We start from the raw sequence: 20,990 nt of genomic DNA, 5'->3' as shown, positions 1-20,990 counted from the left end.
GAGATCTAAAAATGGCAGTTTGGAGAAGGCATCCTTCAAATATCAGGGACCTGGAGCAGTTTGCCAAAGAACAATGGTCTAAAATTCCAGCAGAGCATTGTAAGAAACTCATTGATGGTTACCGGAAGCGGTTGGTCGCAGTTATTTTGGCTAAAGGTTGTGCAACCAAGTATTAGGCTGAGGGTGCCAATACTTCTGTCTGGCCCATTTTTGGAGTTTTGTGTGAAATGATCAATGTTTTGCTTTTTGCTTCATTCTCTTTTTTGTTTTTTCATGTAAGACAAATTAAATGAAGATAATAATACCAAAGAATGTGTTTGCAATCATTTTCAGGGAGAAACTGAGTATTATCTGACAGAATTGCAGGGGTGTCAATACTTTTGGCCACAACTGTATGAGCCACCTTCATTGCTGTGTTTGTCGAGCCAGAACTGATAGACCTTGTGATGAGCCAAGTTGCTGATATATTGCCTGGATGTCCACCTTTTGACTTTTGAATATATGGACGGACTTCATTTTGTATTATTCCAATTGTCATGTCAGTCACATGATGCAGTTTGGTAATTTTCTTGCCAGAGAGATCGCTATAGATTAGCTTGATGATGCCGTTTCTCTTTTCTTTGGAAATCTTCTTCATGGCTGCTCTTCGATTTGAACCAGTGACCTTTGGCTTGGAAATCAACCTAATAAATTAGTATTAGTATAGTTATTTTATCTGATGAAGACCCCCTTCAGACTTTTTAGTACATTTAGAATAATGATTGTTCAGAGAAGAAAAGGTGAGCACTACCATTACCCCTCTGCCATGCCAACAGTAAAGCACCTTAAGACGATATTTGGGATTGCTTTTCATCAAAGGGAGTAGGCTCACTCACAATTTTTCCTAAGAACACTGCCATGAGTAAATCAACTCATCAATCCTAGGGTAATTTGGTAATGACCAATGTTTTTTCAAGCGTAACAAAATTACCTTGTCACAAGGTAAAAGTGATACCAAAGTGGCTCACTGAATAAAACTGTTATGATAGTGTAGCAACTCACTAGGGATCGTAGGTAAAATTAAACACTGAAACAGTCTAGAGATCCTGACCCCGCAGTCACTAGTGATGCCTGCGTGAGTTAAGATAGCCCTAACCACAGTCTAGACTATGGCAACTCAAACCTATGCTGCCTGAAAGGCTGTCGAGAGAACATTCCTCCTAAAGAACCAAAGGGCAGAACAGAGTGTAACTTACTTACAAAAGGGAGAGCGAGCTAAAAAAAAGTAAAGATTCCAGAGTGAGTAAAATAAACCACTAGATACAAAATAAAGTCTAAAGTACGTACAGTTAGATAATATGCCGTCTACTTCCCACAAAAAGAGAAGATAGGTACAGAGGAAAGAAACAAACAGCAAAGAGAAACTCTAGCTGGAATTTCACTGACTGGCTTTAAACAACTAATAAAAGTCAGACTGTCACTTCCAAACAGAAAACTGGTATGTACAGGTGCAAACTAAACGAAGCCATCCATATACATAACAAATAAACTAGCACTCTGCAGTGCTATAGCATGCAAACATGAAATATATGAAATTTGAATTGCATTACTGCTATAGACAATAAGAAAAATGGAGATTCTTAGCACATAATTTGGCCAATTCATGCATAACCAGCAGCTATCGACAAGGCGATCTCCTGTTGCTAGGAACCTACCATAACGTGAATCCTCTCCTAGGCTGAAGTCTGCATTTACATGGCTAGATAGGATGCTGCTGCAATTAAACCCGCCACAGGATGATGGGTGAAGTGCTCGGTCAGAGAGCCAACATACAAATAATAAAACACTGATTGTCACGCCCAAACAAAAAACTGGTGTGTGAAGGTGCAAACCAAGAGTAGCCGTCTTTATACACAACTAATAGTGAGGAGCGAACGAGCTCGGATAACATCTTATCCAAGCACGCTCAGGTGTTATCCGAGCATATGGGTGTGCTCGTATATTATGTTTGAGTCTCTGCTGCTGCATGATTTGCAGCTCTTAGGCCAGGTTCACATTGCATTTAACCAGCCCTTTCAACGCATAGCATTGACGGGCTGGTTAAACGGTATAGCATAACACGATTGTGTTATGCTGTACCCACTAGCGCTGATGATTCATCAGCGCTAGCGATGACGGAGCCTCAGACGCTGCAGCCCGCGTCCTAGGCTCCATCACTGAATGAAGGCACATCGTGAGCACGTGCCGCTTTACGGCATGCATCGTGATGCGCCCGTCAGTGGAGGGCAATGGCAGCGTTAACGGACTGCGTTACACCGCGTTATGCCACGGTGTAACGCAGTCCGTCTAACGGACTACTAAAATGCAGTGTGACCTCGGCCTTAGACAGCCTCAACACATGTGGGGATTGCGTAACAAACAGGCAAGATAATATGCCACCTACTTCCCAAAAAGAAACAGAAGATAACTGCAGAGTAAACAAACAGAATTTCACTGACTGGCTTTAAACAACAGTAGAATGGCTGAACATCCAAATGAGACTATCACCAACAGAAAATGTCAGCAGGGTAAATTAATATAAAGCTGCACTCAATAGGTGATAGGGCAGACAAATGAAAACACCTGTTTTATGATAAAAAAGACTGCAGCCAGAATAACAAAACCTAAACAACTGGAGAAAAGGAGTGTCTGCTGTGGCGCAGCTAACCACAAAACATAGGATCAAGGGGTTTGAACTCAGAAGCATGACAAAAACATTGAAATCTTAAGTCCATGATCAAGAAACTCTCCAGATCTCTATCCCATTCTGGTCAATCATCAAAAAGCGTGAGGGCAAGCATAAACACAGAAACTGTGATAAACTATAAGTGCTAATTAGGAAACAGTCAGCTGTCATCAGTCAGGAATTGGCCCAGAAGATGATATCCAGCATGTCAGGGCAATTGAAGAAGTTTTTAAAAATAAGGGTCAACAATGTAAATATTGAGTCTTTGCATAAATTTGATGTATTGTCAATGAAAGTTTAAAAACGTATGAAAAGTTTACAATTATATTTCTGCAACCATAGAAACATCTGACTAAAAGACCTAAAAACAATGACAAACTATACTTTATGAAAAGCAAAATTTGTGTCAGTTTCAAAACTTTTGGCCACAACTGTACATCCACAAGTATTATTGAATGATACACAATAAATTCTAGGTCACCATGGTAGCTCAGTTGCACATGTAATGCTACAGTCATCCAGTTACAACATTCAAATTGACACCTGACTTTAATAATCATTGAACAAGCTTTTATAAGTTAATGTCTTCCAAGTACTCTTGATAAAAGTTTGCATTCGCCATTATACACCTTCCTCGTTTATGATTACGACATTCTGACAATGTCACATATAGACTTAATTTTTAAAGTTAAAAGGGCAATTAAATCTTAACTCTGCTTGAAAGCTATAATTCGTGTTTTTTTTCTACGTCTTGATGAAAACTATTTATTACCATAGTTACTTTATTTTGTTGGCACCTTTCCTCTTCTATGTTACTCTGTAACTCTGAACACTTCACTAACTTGTTCAGACTTTTCTGAATGAGAGCCAGAAGTAAAAGCACAAGCTCTCTTTGGGATAATACATTTGAAGTTGCAGCATGAAGCCACTCTCTAGCCCCACTCCACAATCTCTCACATTCTTTTACAAATGAACAAACATTGCTTTGAGCCAAAAATCATGCAAGACTTAAAGGAAAACTCAAGGGAACAGCTCCTCCTAGTTTTTCCCTTGTGTTTTTTGTTTTGTTTATTGTTTTATTAATGAAAAAATACAGAAACCAAGACACTATTCTGACTTGGCTACATCCTACATAAATAAGCCTAAAACTAAAATACATATTTTAATTACTTCTATTTGGCATAGGACACTTATAACAGATGCCAAATATGCCTGATATACCTTTCTAGAGCATTGTGTGTGACTAGTGATGTTCCTTCCTAACAGCAAAGTGTCCCAAGGGATTACATTCATATGCTGGTAGCTTTGCTATCTGCCAAGAACCAATGAGTGCTGATGTAAATAATATATATAAGGCATCAGTTGCTCTACATAGAACATATATGATTTATATTGTAAGATATAAACATATTGACATTGCTAAAAATTAAAAAAAAACTATAGAAAACTTTTCCTCAGATTATAATATGTCACCTTCATCATATTAATAGTTTTTAATATTTCAAATGTCTTCTCTTCCTTAACATTTTTTAGCATTTGTTTTTTTTAAATGATCACAATTTTAGTTGAAATACATTCACTTTTGTGAGGCATCTTACTATAAAACTGATCCCAGGTTTAGATATCATAAACTCAAGAAAAACATGTATCCTGCTAATTACAACTAATAGGGTGGTTTAAATAAGTGTGTAGGTCAATGCACAACTAAAATGCCAGCTCTTTCAGCGGAGATACCTAATGGAGGAGCCAGTAATGCCAGTGCTGCGGAGCCTATGGACTTTACTTTTCAAATGGACTTACAACAGCTGGGAACAAGTGATCCCAATTTGCGCCTGCAGCTTATTCTACAGTACCGACAGGCTGAGAGAGAAGCTGCAGAAAGCTGGGACCGGGTCGAGAGAGAGGCTGCAGAACGCCAGGAGGAAAAAGCTTTCAAGCTTCAAATGGCTCAAATCGAAAGGGCTAACAGTCCTCAGCTAACCCCCTCCCAGGATATAAATCCAAGGAGACCACCTTTGGAAAACTTCCCTGTGATGGAAAAGAATGTAGACTTAGATACTTTCCTTCGGGGATTTGAAAAAACCTGCAGTCAATACAATCTACCCCGTGAACAGTGGGCGCAGTATCTAACTCCAGGGTTGAGAGACAAAGCCCTGGAAGTTTTTGCTGGCCTCCCACCAGAGCTAAATGGGAATTATGAGACAATAAAAGAGGCCCTGATCAGGAAATACAACCTAACCCCAGAAGTGTATTGGAGAAAGTTCCAGAACCTACAATGTGGATCAACTGACAGCTATGCAGATGTCATGAGCACCTTGAGGACCATGTTCCATCAATGGATCAGGGGACTTTCTGTTAACAGTTTTGAGGACTTAACAGATCCTATGGTCAAGGATCAATATCTTCATATGTGCCCCACGGATGTACGACAAATTGAGTGTGATAAAGAGCCACAAACTGCAGATCAGGCTGCAAAGATTGCTGACTGTTATGTGGCTAACAGGATGCCTGAGATGCAGAAGCCATTGGGATTCAGCTGGAAGAGAGGTAAGCCAAATGGGGACCCTTCTCCCTCTGCCTGCTGATCACCAGTGCTGTCCAAGCCCACCTCCTATGGGGTCCCAGGGAATAGACTTTTTCTGGCGATTCACGGCGATGCTTCTCCTGCAACAAAGTGGGACATGTGAGTGCAGTCTGCCCTGATAGGGAGAAATGCCCAACTACAACCACAAATCCGTCTGGGCCCCCACCTTTTGTCCTCTTTGTGGCCGGCTCTGATGTGAGGACCAATGAGAACTGTCAATCAGTCACTGTTAGCAATAAATTCACCATTGATCTCAGAGAAACTGGGGCAGAGGTGACCCTGGTGCGTCCAGCAATGGTAAACCCTGCCGATATCATACCAGGAAAGTCTATGCCTATAACTGGGATTGGAAGGGTCAGCCCTGCCATGCCCATGGCCCATGTATTCCTAGACTGGGGAGCAGGGAAAAGACTGAGAGAAGTGGGAGTATCAGAGGCTATTCCCACCAATGTGTTGCTAGGCACAGACTTGGGGAGGATGGTGTCCCACTATGTCCATTTCTTGCAAGTAAATGCTACAGAGAAGTTGGTAGCTAGTGACCCAACTGAGATCCCGTGCAAGGAGAGAAAATGTACCAATGCACAGGAATGTACGTACGTGGCAGCTGTGACCCAGAGCCAGGCTGAGGCTCAGACAAAACCTCAGAGATTAGAGGATGAGTCTCAAATAGAACTGCCTGAATTGTAGGACCATACTATGGCCCAGGAGCCTCCTCGCATGGCAGACCCTCCCGAGGTCCCTGATAACTGACACTGAAGCTTCAGACCAGAGACTGGCATTCACACTGGGCCAGAGGCTGTAGACTGACAGTCAGAGCTTCCAGGAGGCCCTGCAGATAAATGTCAGTCTAGAGAAGCTCAGGTGTCTTGCAGAGCAACCCCCACTGCTTCAGACAAAGAGAGAATATACTGGGACCAGGACAGACTGTATAAAGAGACTCTCCCCTCTTATACTACAGAACCTTGTGACTGTAAAAAGCGGCTGGTCGTTCCTTGTCTATTTAGGGAACAATTATTAAGAATTTCTCATGAAATTCCTCTGGCTAGACACCTTGGAATACAAAAGAATAAAGCTCGCCTGACACATAACTTTTATTGGCACAAAATGGGGACAGATATTGCCAATTATGGTCGATCATGTGTAGTTTGTCAGAGAGTTGGAAAGTCTGGGAATATACAGAAAGCCCCATTGATACCACTGCCAGTGATCGATGATCCTTTCCAACGAGTTTCTGTGGATATCATAGGGCCACTTGCAATACCTAGCAGCTCTGGCAAAAAGCTCATCCTCACAGTGGTGGACTATGCTACACGATATCCCGAAGCTGTGGCACTGTCCTCCATCCAAGCAAACAAAGTGGCGGATGCTTTACTGACTGTTTTCTCTCTTGTGGGTTTCCCCAGGGAAATGTTAACTGATCAGGGAACCCAATTCATGTCCAATCTGATGGAAAGCCTCTGCGAAAAAATACAAGTGCAACATTTTGTGGCCAGCGCCTGTCATCCTCAAACCAACGACTCGGCGAGCATTTTGGCGGAACATTAAAACAAATGCTCAAAATGCTGGTGGCGACTGAAGGAAGAGACTGGGAGCGGTACACAAACAATAGATTTATACACGCAACTCTACTGCCCTAATAGAACAAATATTGTACATACATAGCAATGCTGCACACTCATCTATGCTGCTTACAACATATCCACACTCACATCACTGCTGTATACACACACGCACAGACACACTGCTCTACAGCATACATGTACAGACTCATTCGGCACTGATACACATATACATCTCATGAGTAGTCCATTACAAGGTGTGAAGTTACCGCATCCCCCACACTTTGAACATCCTTGCAGGCATGGAATAATCACATCTGTGACATCATGGAAGGTCCTATTGCTAAAGACCTTTGATATCCTGTCCTGCTGATCTCTGTGGTATATAGAGATGATCGGATCTTTTGAAATTCAAATTTGCCGACTTATTTGAATTTCCATTTGTGCAGAATAAATTTGCGAAAATCACCTTACTAAAAAGTATTTAATTGCCTAGAAGATATCTATGAACACTGTGATTTCCCCTTGGAATCAATGTTTTGAGCTTTGTAATGCAAGCACAACCTTTTTAATCTCCAAATGACTTCAACCTATCTAGCTAGGAGAAAATGGATGGTATCCAGAGGAAAACAACAGAATATTTAACAACACAGTGCAGTATCAGACTTTTTCAGCTACCTAAATTATATGAATGGTCTAAAAATTCTCAAGTTTGTGGGGAGAGTCAGATGCATGCATTGCTATTGTTTACAGACACGTGGCACAAATGAAAGAAGACATGCCATTTTCACATTGTTGGTGCAACAACTAGGGAGAGTGGGCACCAATTTCTGTAAGAAATAATGGTGACTTGTTTTCTTCTAGCAATTCTGAGTGCACACCATCGTTTCTCAAAAAGCATCAGAATCCACAAGCTGGTAAGGAAGCGACAGCATTTCCTTAACATCAACTTGACAAGATGCAAGTTTATTTAGTAAGCCAGTGGATGACTGGGAGCGTATGAATGGAGCCACACAATCGGCGATGGATATTTGCCATTTCGACAGAGAAGGAGGTGGTGTACTTTGAGTATGACTCGCAGTAAAGGAGGATGACAATGATGATGGTGGTGATGATGACACCAAACACGTGCTAACCAAGGGTGCATTTTGACTGACAGAAAGACAAGTGTGGTGAGAAGTGGGGGGAAATTTGAGCTTGGCTCTGATAATTGGCCAGCATGATTTTGCCAAATGAGCCGGTGATGTGCTGATGCAGAGCTGTAGTCCTTAGTCTATAAGAGCCGGGATGGCCACGGCTTATTTTCCTCTTGCACAGCCCGCAGAGTGCCAAAGAATCATGTGGTTGCAAAGTGCAAAGATTTCCCACAAATGAGAGGCTCACACATACAACTCGCCAACAACACAACCAGACCTTTTAGGCACAGTAGAGCCTACTCCACTAACAGCACATATGGCATCCTCCAGAGCTGTTCACAGGAAAAGCTGATATGGCCTCAGAGGATGTTTTTGACTCAGGTTGCCAATGCCAGTAAACTCCTCTTCTGATGACCTCAACTCCTCATCACCCCTGTCTGGTTCCAATGTTTTATCCAACACAGAATCATCATTAACATCATCATCATCATCTTCATATCCATTGTTATTGGGCTTAAAGATGCCTGTGTGAGTGAAATGGCGAGCATTCCTTGCCCCCACCTGATTCCTACTCCTCTGAAGTGTGTTCTGGCTCAGATTTCTGCTACCTCTGACAATGTCCCAACTACATTAGCTTCCACAGCCTGCAACACAGATTGGCATTAGAATCATGTGGTCCATCTCCTCCACACCATGTCTTCTGAGCACAAAGGCTGACTATCCATAGCTTCAAAAATATCAACTGGAAGAAGATTTTCTGGTGTATTATGTTCCTTAGCTTCCAGGGTGCTGTAGGTCAGGGGACATTGGGGAAGAATAGAAAAATGTGTCACTGACAGATTGAAAATTTCAGTTTGTACAAATTTAACTGTTACTGGTGCAAAGGAGATGGACTGAGCAAAACGCTGAATCTAGCAGATAGTGTCACTGTCAAAGGCTAAATCATCCTACTGTGATTGAAATTACTAGTGGGTTATATACTCCTTAATGCCCTCTGCTTTCTACCTGCTAATTCACTTGCCAGAGTTTGCAAAGAGCTTGATACTACTACTGCCAAGATGGTTTCTGTCAGCATTACCAGTGGTGTCAAAGCTGCTGCTAGCGACAAATACATTCTTATCCGTGAGATTAGGGATTTATTTTTGTCACCCTGCCACATCCATTGCCCATGCCATGTTTGGGTTTACCATACATTTTGGACTAAAGTATTAGGTTTAATTTGTTATTATAAACTTTGTTAACAAACTAAACCAATTTTTGCTTTCAATATCTCCCATCCCTTGGCAAAAAGCTCAACCCTAAATAAAGTGGTCACTACATAAGTACATGCATGGAAAATAATTTGTGGCAACAGCAGTAGTAGCAGTAGGTGCTGTGACACCTAAGATTGTTAAATGCAACTCGTGAAACACTTGCAAAAGCTTAACCTCTTATTGCTACAGTAAATAGCCATTCAATCACCTAGAAAGGGTGACACCTGGAGGAAACTCAGCAGGCACAGATTGATTGGGCTGCTTGACAATCCTTAGTTTGCATGGGGATAGCTCAGAATGCCCCAGTCCTTTATTGGGGGCCTGGCTATTCCATTCACAAAATTAACAGTGCAGCACATCCCTGAAATTAATACGGAGGCTGAGCTGTCATAGTGGCGCAATCGTGACAATGGATTAATTTGCAAAATCTGACTGATGTAATACTACTATTGTTTGCTGTCACTGTATCAAAACAAAAATATTAAGCAGCTATTAACCCCTTGAGGACCAAGCCACTTTGTAGGTTAATGACCAGGCCTTAATTGGACCACTGTCACTTTATGTGGTCATTACTATGGAACACTTCAACGGATCCCGCTGATTCTGAGATTGTTTTTTGAGACATATTGTACTTCATGTTAGTGGTAAAATTTCTTCGATATGTCTTGCGTTTAAGGACCACCTCACATTTGAAGTGAGTTTGGAGGGGTCAATATAACAGAAAATAACCACAAGTGATGCCATTCTAAAAACTGGACCCCTCAAAGTGTTCAAAACCACATTCAGGAAGTTTATTAACCCTTTAGGTACTTCACAAGAATTGAAGCAACGTGGAAGGAAAAAAATTAACATTTAACTTTTTTTCCCAAAAATTTTTCTTAGGACATAATTCTTTTTATTTTGTCAAGGGTATCAGAAGAAAATGAACCACAATATTTGTTATGCAATTTCTCCTGAGAACACCGATACCCCATGTGTGGAAGAAGACCAATCTTTAGGCGCACGGCAGTGCTCAGAAGGGAAGGAGCATCATTTGAGATTTTGAATGTCAAATTGGCTGGAATCGAGAGCCCCTGATGTACCTAAACAGTGGAAACTCCTCATAAGTGACCCCATTTTGGAAACTAGAACCCACAAGGAACTGATCTAAATGTGTGGTGAGCACTTTGAACCCCCAAAGGCTTCACAGAAGTTTAAAACGTAGAGCCGTAAAATTAAAAAAAAATATTTTTTCCACAAAAATGATCTTTTCACCCCCAATTTTTATTTTCCCAAGGGTAACAGGATCACAAAAGTTATTGTGCAATTTGTCCTGAGTACACTAATACTCCATATGTGGGGGTAAAGCACTGTTTGGGCGCACGGCAGAGCTCAGAAGGGAAGGAGCGCCATTTGACTTTTTGTTGCTGGAATTGAGATTGGACGCCATGTCACGTTTGGAGAGCCCCTGATGTGCCTAAACAGTGGAAACCCCCCCAAGGTGACCCCATTTTGGAAACTAGACCCCCAAAGAGCTTATTTAGATGTGTGGTGAGCACTTTGAACCCCCAAGTGCTTCACAGAAGTTTATAACGTACAGCCATGAAAATAAAAAAATCATATTTTTTCCACAAAAATGATCTTTTTGCCTCAAATTTTTATTTTCACAGGGGTAACAGGAGAAATAGAACCTGTTGTGAACTCTCTTGATCTGACTTCTGAGTCGAGGCTCCCTCTGGTGGTTGCCGCAGGTAGTGGAACTGGTCGTATTTACAGAAATCTATCACCTGAAGACGATGATTGGAAGTGGAAGTCAGGGGTTACTGACTGGGAGGATTTAAGTGAGCAAGCTTCCTTCAGTTGCTGCTGGTGATTTGTTTGTCTTCCTGTACATTGTGAAGTCTGCTTTTTCCCCTCCTTGGTCTTGCATCATTCAGATAAGTTATTTGTTTGCTGGAATCTTTTGATATAGTTCTGCCTTTCTCTGCTTTCTGCTTTGCTGTGTGGGTTCAGCATTATTCCCTGCTGGGATTTGTGCTGGGCCGCGCTCGTATGTCACAGCTTATGTCATTCTGTTCAGTATTGCTAATCCCCTGTTATATTAGTATCTTTTGCTTTGCTTCCAGTTCACACCAGAATGCTGATCTAGCGGGGGAGAGGTCGTGTGGCCTCAGTGTTTTTGTTTTTGTATATCAGATGTGTAGGATTTTTCGGGGGTTTTGCGTGATTGCAAACAGTATCTTTTCTGTCCTGTCCTATCTAGACAATTTGGGCCCCATCATTTGTGCACTCTATTTTCTGCCTGCGTTTGTGCCTCATCTTGTCTCACCAACAATATATGTTTGGGGGCTACCTATTCCTTTCGGGTTCTACTCCTGGGCAGTTTAGCTTTCCCCTTTCTTGCTTTAGGCTTAGTTAACTCTTTGGCTGTGCCGAGGTGTCTAGGGCATCGTAGGCTAATGCTTGTTGTGTTGTTAGGTTTAGGGGTCTGCAATCCGCTAAGTTGCCAACCTTTCTGGTTTCCTGGTTGCTTAGCTAATTTCCCGTAATCCTCCTCGGTGACCGAATTACAACAAGAACCCCAACAGTTGTTGTGCAATTTGTCCTGAGTACGCTGATACCCCAAATGTGGGGTGGAACCACTGTTTGGGCGCATGGCAGAGCTTTTTTCAACCTAAAATTGGCTGAAATTGAGATCGGATGCCATGATCCATTTGGAGAGCTCATGATGTACCTAAACAGTGGAAACCCCCCACAAGTGACCCCATTTTGGAAACAAGACCCCCTAAGGAACTTAGCTAGATGTGTGGTGTGCACTTTGAACTCCCAAGTGTGTCACAGAAGTTCATAACGTGAAAAAAATCATATTTTTTTCCACAAAAATGATCTTTTTGCCCCCAAATTTTTATTTTCACAAGAGTAACAGGAGAAATTAGACCCCCAAAAGTTGTTCTGCAGTTTGTCCTGAGTACGCTGATACTCCATATGTGGGGGTAAACCACTGTGATCGCCTTACTGCTATCTTTGGGAGGCAGAATGAACAAATCCTCAAAAGGTGAAGAATTGGTTTTATTTTTTACGCCGTTCCTCGTGTGGTATTAGTGGAGCGCCCCGCGGGGCCTGGGGCTACTCGGTACCAGGCCCCTCGACTTCAATGGGTGTTGGTGTCACGGCGGCAGTGACCCGGTCCGTGGCCCAGAGGCGTCCAGTAATAAAATAGGGGAAAGTTGTGTGGTATTTATGTGGTAAAAATGAAGATAGAGTTTATAGATGGTTAAATACGTGACGCCACCTGTGGTATTCTGGTCAGACGTGACCAGCGCTGCAGTGTTGTTCCCCTGAGACTTTTGGTGTGTCGCAGCTGAGGTGAAAATTGCTCTCCACAGGTAGAGCAATAGTCTCAGGGCAAAGATATTAAATTAATAGTCAAAATGGCTGTGAACGTTGGGGTGCAGAAAAATGAGATAAAGACACAGATTGGTGCAGTTTCTTTACCTTTTACTTGAAAGTGGTTGTAATCCAGAGTACCACATACAGGTGATGGAATGAGTCAGGCTCACCTGGAGGCATTCAGGGGATCCACCTTGCCAGGTGGTGATTTAGGACCTTCCTTCTGCGCTTTGTGTGTGGGTCTCCGCTGTTTATAACTATGCTGCAACCCTCAATTGCGTGATGATTTCACTAACCTGTACGGCTGTCAGCATGAGCCTATTCCACAGGTACCGTCCTTTTCACCGTCAGCCCCAGGCTCCTTATCTGCTATCGTGCCCTCAGGTATTCAATGTCGCACAGGAATTTACAATTCCCTGTACTTTCAGATTCGGTGGCAGGACAAACAGCTCCTGTCCACCCAGGACTCTGACGTCCCTTTTCTCCCTATTAGCACTTCGCTCAGGGGTCTGCTATAAACAGTTTTAGCTTTCCCAGAGTCTCTTATCTCTGCTCGTGTCCTTTTCCTCTTGTCAGATCAGCTGCCTGTCTTGAACTCCTCTCAGATCAGCTCCCTCCTCTGAACTGACTGAATCTTCCAGAAAGATCTTTTTACCTCAAGTTTTAACTGTCTTGTCATTTCCTCACAGCTCACAGCTGCTCTCGCTTCCATCACAACACCCTCAGCTCACCTCTAGCTGACTCACCAACCCCCTCTGCTGGCCAGAATTTATAAGGCAACTCCCTTTTCTGACCTGCAGCAGGAATTGTCATTTAATCTATGTTACCTAGCATGGGGGTCCCCTTTCTGCCTCCAAGCATGACTTCACCTTATAGAGGGAGGCAATGTCACTGTGACAACCGGACTCTGGGGTGTCACATTCCCCCCAGTTAAGTTCAGTACTCCTGGACTGAGGAAAACATAACAAGAATTGTTAACAGCAACAATCAATGAAAATTTACAAAGTCTTAAAAATGTAAAAATTATCAAAAATCAGACAAGAAAAAGGAACAATAGCACAGTTACTGCAGCAACCGGTCCTTACGCTGCTGTCCAGGAATTGTCTTTGTGCATGTACCTGGAGTTTAGTTGGTGGGAACCGCCTTAACCCACTTTGTGTGTCGTCCCTGGTCATGGCTACAGAGCACTCTGTAGATGGGCCTGTTTTTTAGCCACGCAGGCGACTTGTTTTCAAGACCTTTTTGGAGTAACTATTTACAAATAAAAGTTCTGACCACACATAGTCCTGTGGCCCAATTGTCCTTTAACTGGTTATTGCGTATACTTAAAAGGTTCTTACAGTAAGTCTCTGTAGGCTCTCATGCTTAACGGTTACTACTATACATTCTTATTACTTTATTTACATTACGTAATCTCTGTAACGGGCAGGGATCTGACCTCTAGTACTACGAGTGGATCTACGCAGTATAGGTATTTCTGATGACCTGATCTGTTCTCTGATGTCTACTGTTGGTGCATTAGTCACTACGCTATAAGTAGACTTGTGCAAGATAGGTATTCTAGACTGCCATCTCTCTACTCCAGACTCACTGTGAGATTGTCAGATTCGCTGTTAGCAGGGGACAGATTTCCACATTCCTCTGCACATGTGGTATATGTTAATGGAGCCATTTCATTATGAGTCTCTTCTTCATCTGGTGCAGTAGGCTGATGAAAGGTTAGAACTGGTACTACTATTGCCTGATTTACTTGTGTCCACGTTCAAGGAAATTCTCCAAGTATAGTTTGAATCTTTTCTTCCACCTCCACTATGGGTTGTGGAGCATCTTGGACTTCTTTCTTGTCCTTCAATTGATCAGGGCACATCTTTAGATGATCCCTTGAGACTGCTTCTTAGGTTTCTCCTCCATCTTTGCTGATAATGCATACCTTGGTGTTATTAAAGTCTGAAGGTATCACGGTGTATGGCTCTGCCTCCCACTGGTCATCTAGTTTGTGAACACGTCTCTTTCTTTTGAGTACTTGTTCTCCTTGTGTCAAGGGAACTGCAGGGGCGTGTTGGTTGTAATTTCCTTCCTGCCTCTGTCTTGCTTGGGACAAACTTTTCTCCACACATTCTTGTACTTTGCGGTATTGTTGCTGCCGCTCTGTATCCCAGTCTGCATCTGGTGATGTTGTCTCTGGTGTTAAGACTCCCATGTCTAAATCAATGGGTAATTTTCCAGGTCTCGCTCTCATCAAGTAGGCCGGAGTGAAATTTGTGGAGTTTACCGGTATATGATTATATAGATCTACCAGATCTGGCAACTTCTCTGGCCACTGGTTTTGTTCTTCCAGAGGTAAGGTCTTCAAAAAGTCAATGACCACTTGGTTCATCTTCTCACACATGCCATTTGTCTGTGGATGGTACGGCGTCGTTCTGATTTTCTTGCAACTGTACATGTTACAGAACTCCTAAAACACTTCTGTCTCAAAGGCTGGACCTTGGTCGGTGAGCACTTGTTCAGGGTATCCGTGCGGTCAACAAAAGTGCTGCTGAAATGCCTTGGCTGCTGTCTTCGCTGTTTGGTCTTTAACAGGTACGACTACCAAGAACCTTGAGTAATGGTCCACGATGGTCAAAGCATAGGTGTAGACATTCCTACTTGGAGTTAACTTCACGTAATCCAAGGCTACCAATTCAAGCGGCTGTTTTGTGATGATCGGCTGTAATGGGGCTCTCTGGCTGTTACGGTCTTTTCTGCGCAGGTTGCATGGGCCATATTCTCGGCACCACTTCTCAATGGCTGTCCTCATGCCAACCCAGTAGAAACTTTCACAAAGTAGAATCTCCAACTTCTTCCACCCGAAGTGTCCTGCTCCATTGTGGTATGCATCCAAGACCATTGGCGCATACCTCTTCGGGACTACCACCTGCCTGACCAGTTCGTGTGTGCGCAAGTTGATGTTCCTCCTACACAGTTTCCCCTCGTAGATGAACAGCTTGCCTTTCTCCTTTCATAGCTGTTGTGCTTCCTGTGGATCATCTGGACCAGGGTGTGCATCAGCTTGTGCCAGCCACTCCTTTACTAGGCAAACAGCTGGATCACTATCTTGTGTCTCTGCCCACTCATGATGGGGTACTTTATGGTGAACTCGTAGTTGAACAGTCGGGCCATCCATCGCTGCTCAAGTGCCCCGAGCTTTGCAGTTTCAAGGTGGATTAGTGGATTATTGTCCTTGTAGATGGTGAACTTTGCTGAAGCCAAGTAGTGTTTGAAGCGCTCTGCTACTGCCCAGACTATGGCGAGGAACTCCAGCTTAAAGGAAGGGTTGACGGGGTTCCTCTCAGTGGGACGAAGCTTCCTGCTGGTGTAGGCAATCACTCTCTCTCTGCCTTTCTGCACTTGTGATAGCACTGCTCCCAATCCCACGTTGCTGGCGTCAGTGTAAAGTACAAATGGTTGGTCATAGTCAGGGTAGGCCAGGACCTCATCTCCTGTGAGGGCCAATTTCAACTTGGTGAAGGACTCTTCTATCCTTTTGTTCCACTCGAACGGAAGATTTTTGTTCTTGGCCTTCTTGGATTGGCCCACTAGAAGATCTTACAGCTGTGCTGCTATCTTGGTGAAGTTCTTGATAAATCTTCGGTAGTAGCCTACTAACCCAAGAAATTGCCTCACTTCATGGATAGTGCTGGGTCTTTTCCAGTCCCGGATAACGGTGACTTTGTCAGGATCGGGTGCCACTCCTTCCGCGCTCACCACATGGCCTAGGTACTGCACCTTGGGTTTCAAAAGGTGACATTTGGACAGTTTTATTTTCAGGCTAAAGTTTGACAGGGCTTCGAATACCTCGGCTAGGTGCTTCAAATGGTCTTCATAGGTTTTGGAGAAGACGATGATGTCGTCCAGGTACAGCAGAACGGTTTCAAAGTTTTTATGTCCAAGTCAGCATTCCATTAACCGCTGAAATGTTCCTGGCGCATTATTGAGCCCGAACGGCATGTAGTTAAACTCGCAGCGGCCCATTGGTGTTGTAAACGCTGTCTTCTCTTTGTCTGCCTCTGCCACAGGAACCTGCCAATACTCACTGGTGAGATCTAAGGTAGAGAAATAATTAGCAGTTCTCGGTGCAGCTAGTGATTCCTCAATTCTTGGTAATGGGTACGCGTCTTTATGTGTAATGCTGTTAATCCGCCTGTAGTCTACACACATTCTCATAGTACCATTTTTCTTCTTAACAAGGACTAATGGAGCTGCCCAGGGGCTACAACTATCTCTGATTACCCCAGCCTCCTTCATCTCTCGTAAGTACTCTTGGCACATTGGTAGTGTGCTGGTGGTACAGGCCGGTGTCTCTCTTTAATGGGTGGATGATCTCCGGTGGGGATATGATGTTGAACCCCTTTTGCCTGCCCAAAGTCTAGAGGATGCTTGCTGAAGACCCGTTCAAATTCTCGAGCCACCCGGTAAGCCCCATGCTTTTGGTGCGAAGGGGTGGAGTCAGTTCCTACGTGTAGCTGCTGACACCAATCCTCCTGCTGCCCTTCAGAGCTATTCTCTTCCACCTTGTCAGACGGAAGCAAGGGTTCTATTGTCTCGATTGCATTGTTACTGACAGAGAACAATTTAGCAAGGGTGGCATACCGGAGTAACTGGACCTCTCTCCCCACAATTTAAGATGTGTATTGGTACTCTCCCCTTGCGGACATCAACTACCCCTCTGGCTGTCAGGATAGTGGGCCTACTATCAGAATACATGGGTTCTACCAGGGCTTGGTAATCTTGACCCCTTAGGCCTATTGCTGCCCGACACCAAATTAACATTTCACTTCTGGGAGGTACTGCAATGGGAAAAGGATCACTTACTCTGACACTGCCGACTTCTCCACCAGACAGCTCTACCTGTTGTCTCTGCATCAGGGCTCTGATCTCCTTTTGCAGGACCCGTTGCAGACTGGAGCTGGCGGTCTCGGCTACCTGTTGTAACAAAACAATCATTTCTCCAAGACAATTTTCAATTACATTAGTGCCTAAAGTGATCATAGGATGGCATTCTCGTTTGTCAATATCAACTATAATCAAACCTTGCGATTGCAATTCTACTCAGCCAATCTTGATGGTCACCTCTTTATATCCCATCTGAGGCAAGGGCTGACCATTGCTGGCAAAAATGGCAAGGTCTTTATCTGGGCTATGAGTAATGTCTGAATCTGCCCAGTACTGCTTAAAAAGAACATATGGCATCGTTGTAACCTGGGAACCGGTGCCCAGTAAAGCGTTCATCGGAAAACCGTCAATCATGACAGGCAAGACTGGTCGTCCTCCTACGTACTTATCTCGCCAATTTGGGGGGCCTGGTCGTCTTACTCCTGAGGGTTGGCCCTTTGCCCCAGGGGTTGCTTGTTTAAATGACAGAATCTGACTAGGTGTCCCGGGCCTTGTTGCAGCGGCGACAGATGGGCTGTCCATCCTCGTCGTAACGATCACTGTCTCTCCCTCTGGTCGGTGGGATTCTCCTCTGTTGTCACCACGGGACGTCATCTGGACTGGAGGCCAGCTGGATCTTCTTCTTTGAAGTCACTTGCAGGGACTGCACAGTTTTTATGAGTGCAGCCACACTTTTGGTTAGTTCCTTGACTTGGAGACGTAAGTCTGCAGCAGAATAATCATCTTGGGATGACTTGTCAGTCTCAATAGAGGTCTTTTGAAAAGATGCTGTCTCCTGCTGGTATGTAATTGCAAGATGCTTAGAGGGCTCTGTGCTGCTAGGGTTCGGTTCACGCAGCACTCTGATGGCTCTATTCTTAAAGTGTGCAAAGTCCAATTCAGGATTTTGTAGGGCCATTATGCGCAGATGTGGCCTTTGGTTGCTAGACTGGAGTCCCTCTATGAACTGCTCTGTTAATAATCTATCTTCATCTTGCACGCTCTCAGGATCAACCTGCTTTACAGCCCGTAGTGCCTCCTGAATATTAAGGGCATAGTCCCGTATACTGTCCTGCACTCTCTGTTTGCACCCAAAAAATCTCATTTTTATCTCTGTTGCATTACGGGTATCAAGTGTCTTTCAGTCTGGCTAAGATTTGTTTGACAGTTCTTTTATCAGTGTCCGGCCAGGACTTTACTTCCCTCTGAGCTGCACCAGTTAACTGGCCAATGAGGATAATGACTTTTTGGCTTTCTGACAGGGGGTACACTTTGAACAAACTACATAGTCTTTCTTTAAAATCGCTCATGGTGTGCGACTCCCTTGAGTACTGTGGTAATCAGGCCGCTCCTGGTATATATGGCATTGATAGCGGCATTATGGGGGCTGCAGCTGCGACCGCCGCTGAATCTTCCCCCACGTTGAGCATTTTCTTCCTGCTTTTTCACTTGCTCACTAATGTTAGAGCATGGGCAGGGGCTTTGCGTCGTGCTTTATTTCTGGCTCTGTCCACAATTGCACGTCCCTCTCTGCTCGCACGCGTTGCATGACGCAGTTATGGTGGTTATTTGAAAGCTCAGTCAAATCTTTAGCACACAATTAAATAAAGTCTATGGCACACAGTACCCAGCTTAGCCAGGCTTCTTTACCCAGCTATGCTAGGCTCGCTAAATCCTATTCGTGACGCCAGTTGGAGCACCCCGCGGGGCCTGGTGGTACTCAGTACCAGGCCCGTCGATTTCAATGGGAGATGGCCGGCCCCTATGTTTTATACTGCCTGTGATAGCCCTCCAGATTGGCTGCGCAATACCATGTGATTGGATTACTAACAGGCATTATGGAAAAGCCTGCGCTTCTGTGCCAAGATACTATGAACCCACTCGCAGAGTGCGCAGTATGTGTGAAACGGTCCGGGGTATTTTTATTTTTTGTCAAACTTTGCAAATCAAATCACAGATTGTTCAAATTCAACTGCAGATTTCTGAAAATTTGACTCAAATTCTATCCTCTACTAATCAATTGACTCTAGTGGTATGCTTTTTCAGGATCTGCAGCTTGAGGAAGCAAGCTTGGTGTTGACTCTCTCATGCGAGAGAATCGTGCCGATTATGCTAATGACATTTGGCTCAAACTGAATCAGAGTTCTAAGATTGAAAACTAATTTCTTATTCTTCTGGATTGTTTCTGTGAGCATACATTGGACTGCACTCGAATGACAGAAGAAGCTGGATAAATTCTGAAGCATACAGGGCTACACGTTTTGCTTAGATGCAACCAAATGCAGCACAGATGATTGGACGGCGCTTCATATTACACATGAACAATGACCCAAAACATACTGTGAAGGCAACCCAGGAGTTTTTTTTTCATGCAAAGAGCTGAAATATTCTGCAGTGGCCAAATCAACAACTAGATCTCAATCCCATAGAGTATGTATTTCACATGCTTAAGACAAACTTAAGGCAGACTTACCTATTATCCTTGACATACTGATCCTACAGTGGGTATGGAAAGTTTTCAGACCCCTTTAAAATTTTCACTCTTTGTTTCATTGCAGCCATTTGGTAATTTCAAAAAAGTTCATCTTTTTTCTAATTAATGTACATTCTGCACCCAAGTATTCAGACCCTTTGCTCAGACACTCATATTTAAGTCACATAAGTCCCATGCTGTCCATTTTCTTGCGATCCTCCTTGAGATGGTTCTACTCCTTCACTGGAGTCCAGCTGTGTTTAATTAAACTGATAGGACTTAATTTGGAAAGGCACACACCTGTCTATATAAGACCTCACAGCTCACAGTGCATGTCAGACCAAATGAGGTCATGAGGTCAAAGGAACTGGCCAAGGAGCTAAGAGACAGAATTGTGGCAAGGCACAGATTTGGCCAAGGTTACAAAAGAATTTCTTCAGTACTCAAGGTTCCTAAGAGGACAGTGGCCTCCATAAACCTTAAATGACAGAAGTTTGGGACCACCAGAAGTCTTCCTAGAACTGGCTGTCCAGCCAAACTGAGAAATTTTGGGATAAGAGCCTTGGTGAGAGAGGTAAAGAAGAACCCCAAGATCACTGTGGCTGCACTCCAGAGATGCAGTAGGGAGATGAGAGAAAGTTCCACAAAGTCAACTATCACTGCAGCCCTCCACCAGTCGGGCCTTTATGGCAGAATGGCCCGACGGAAGCCTCTTCTCAGTGCAAGACATATGAAAGCTCACATAGAGTTTGCTTAAAAACACATAAAGGACTCCCAGACTATGAGATAAGATTCTCTGGTCTGATGAGAGAAAGATAGACCTTTTTGGATGGTGATAATTCTAAGCGGTTTGTGTGGAGAAAACCAGGCACTGCTCATCACCTGCCCAATTCAATCCCAGCAATGAAACATGGTGGTGGCAGCATCATGCTATGGGGGTGTTTTTCAGCAGCAGGGATAGGACGAATGGTTGCCATTGAAGGAAACATGAATGCTGCTAA

At 43.7% G+C, this 20,990-nt stretch overlaps 1 pseudogene; it reads left to right on the top strand.

Annotated features, from left to right (window-relative positions):
* The first annotated feature begins 4,506 nt into the window (after nucleotides 1–4,506).
* Nucleotides 4,507–5,975, top strand: LOC141063603 (uncharacterized; annotated as a pseudogene).
* The last annotated feature ends 15,015 nt before the right edge of the window (nucleotides 5,976–20,990 follow it).

The sequence above is a fragment of the Dendrobates tinctorius genome, unplaced genomic scaffold (genome assembly GCF_039654945.1).
Source record: "Dendrobates tinctorius isolate UK_male_01 unplaced genomic scaffold, ASM3965494v1 ptg000250l, whole genome shotgun sequence".
In the NCBI taxonomy this organism is placed as follows: Eukaryota; Metazoa; Chordata; class Amphibia; order Anura; family Dendrobatidae; genus Dendrobates; species Dendrobates tinctorius.
This window is presented reverse-complemented; position numbering and strand designations above follow the sequence as displayed.